The sequence below is a fragment of the Mauremys reevesii genome, linkage group 4, assembly GCF_016161935.1.
Source record: "Mauremys reevesii isolate NIE-2019 linkage group 4, ASM1616193v1, whole genome shotgun sequence".
NCBI classification, from domain to species: domain Eukaryota; kingdom Metazoa; phylum Chordata; order Testudines; family Geoemydidae; genus Mauremys; species Mauremys reevesii.
Genome location: NC_052626.1, coordinates 124,753,567 through 124,756,233, shown reverse-complemented (window position 1 = coordinate 124,756,233; position 2,667 = coordinate 124,753,567).

The following is a 2,667-nucleotide window of genomic DNA, read 5'->3' as shown; positions in this document are numbered from 1 at the left end:
TCTCCCCAGTGTGGAGATAATGCAGCAAATGTCTCCATTGGCCCTAACTCCTGCATAGCCTTGGGCCCCATCTCCTTGGGCCCCATGCACGGAGCTAACAATGTACATGGGCCAAACCAACCCCAGCCAGCCCTGGCCTAGCTTGTGAAACCTGCCAGCATTTGTGCTGAATCAGGCTCAGGTGCTTCTCTTTCCCCCAGTGCAGAAGTGTCTGAGCACCTCAGAGCCTGTAATGCATTTACCTTTATGCACCCGTGACAACCATTAGCTCCATTGTACAGCCGGGGAACTGAGGCAGAGCAAGGCTAAGGGATGTGCCCCAGCTCATGCAAAGCAGGGCCTTAAACCCAGGTGTCCCCAGTCCCAGGCTAACGCACTAACAACTGGGGCCCCCTTCCTACCCAAGGGAGAAAGAAGCTTGCTTCCAACAGACACGTGCCAGACTCTTAGGGGACCGCCCCATTACAGCTGGCTGGAAAATGCCACTTCCCTTTCACAAAAAACATCAGAGCTGGGGACTTGGTTGTGAGGAAACCAAGACCTTTTAAAAAGCCAGTAGCCCAGTGGTTAGGGCCCTCATCTGGCATGTGGGGGTCCTGCTCTGCCTGATTCAAACCAGTGCTGCCAGGTGATGGCCCTGGCCTAGCCCTTGGGCTATTGGCTATTTTGGGTCAGTGGGCCTCTCTCTACCCTAGGGTGACCAGGCAGCAAATGTGAAAAATCAGGACCGGTGTGTGTGTGTGTGTGTGTGTGTGTAATAGGAGCCTATATAAGACCCCAAAATCGGAACTGTCCCTATAAAATAGGGACATCTGATCACCCTACTCTACCCATCCCCCTCGAAATTCCACCTGCACCTGAGAAACCTTCTGAGCCAGATGCATTCTGTGGGAAAACTCCCAGCCACCTCCACTCCCTATCTAAGGGCTGGGACCCTGGAGCTCCTCCTGGTATCTCAGCCTGCAGTGCCCAGGAGTCTGCCAGCAGAGGGCACAGACACTCACCCAACTCTGTTGGGTTCAGATTCTGAATTTCCCCAGCCCCTCCCTTCCCAAGGAGCAGCTGAGCGGAGCCAGTCACTTACCACCGCGGTCCTGCTGCCAGCGGGTTTAGGGGCAACTTCCCATCATTGTCATGGAGCCAGGGATCAGAGCTCACATCAATCCGCCCCACTTGTGCCAGGGTAACTGAAGGGCACGGTAGATTGGACATCACCCCCCACCTTGTGCTTTACCAAGTCCTATTATCAGGGCCCAGCATACCCTGCCCCTTGGCGGTGGCTGGGAACTTGGCAAAGAAACCAATACCATTAACCACAAAAAGGTCTCTGGATCCCTATGGGCCCAGCTAGGAGCCAAACCTTTGGTCTAAAGCCCAACAGAGGAGTTGCAACTCTTCCCCCCACCCCCTGTTCTGAAAGTGCCCCTTGCTCCTGGCCTGCAGCCCTCCCGCTCATTTCAGTTCTGAGCCACACACAGCCCTTGATCTCAATCCTGACCTGCAGCGCCCTGCTATTCCAGCCCTGGGCTCCACACACAATTGTGTTGCTGCCTCTCAGCCCCGACCTGTGGCTTCCCATGGCCTCTCTTTAGCATAGAGGGTGCCTATTAGGTCGAGTATTAGCACACATGCTGCTCCGTCCATCTGTAGATCTCCGTCAGTGTCAATACCCCCATGTCGCAGCTGGGGGAGCTGGGCTCTAGACAAATCTCTTGGGGGCAAATGAGACCCATTCAGCCTTGTTCTCAGCAGTATCATCACTGTGCTCTGACAGCAGGGGCAGTTGTCCCCCCCCCAGAGCACTGAGCTCCGCACCACAAACAGCTGTGGGGGCATTTGCCCTCCTGCTGCACAACCAGGCAGGCAGAGGGAGACGTCTGGTTGTTACTGTGGTGTCCCCGCTGCATGCGAGGAGAGCACACCCTGTCACTAGCCAGGCTCCATTACTTCCTTCCTGCAGAGCTCTGCTAGCGCCATTAGGGAGACAAGCTGCCTCCGCTTGCTGCTGGGCTAAGAGGTGGGGCCTGGCTGCACAGCTGGGGTGAGAGCCCCTGCACCTCCCCACGGAGCGCTCTGATGCCAGAGCAGCGGGGCTCCAGGCACCAGCACTCCAAGCACATGCCTGGGGCGGCAAGCCATGGGGGGCCTGCGAGGGGGGGAGCAGCAGCTCCAGCCTGGGGCCCTTACACATGCTGCAGTGCTTGGGAGTGAAGTTAATGAGGGCTAAGCCAGGTAGCTCTGCTATTGCAGTCCAGGCCTGACTCAGAGTCACTCCTGCCCTGGGCTTAGATGCCCACAGACCGGGCATCAATGCAGGGCAGAAACTGTGGCCCCCAGGATGAGCTTAAACTCATGCCACTTGTGACCCGAGTAGTTAATACAGTATAACCTACTTTAGCACAGCATATGGCCTATGTCACCCATAGGCTGCTCCTAGTAAGAGTCTAATACTGCTAGCTGCTTGTAACACTGACTAGTCCCAGGTTCAAATCCTGCTGATGACCCAAGCAGTGGGGTAATGAAGTAGCTTTGATCCAGCTCTCTAAAGGCAGAAGCCAGTTCCCGTCCTCCAGAGTCAGTTTTACATGAAGCCACAGAGGGAGTTCCCCTCTGATGTGACTAATCATTTCTCTTATTGCTAGGGAAAGAAGAGACTGAACAAAAGCC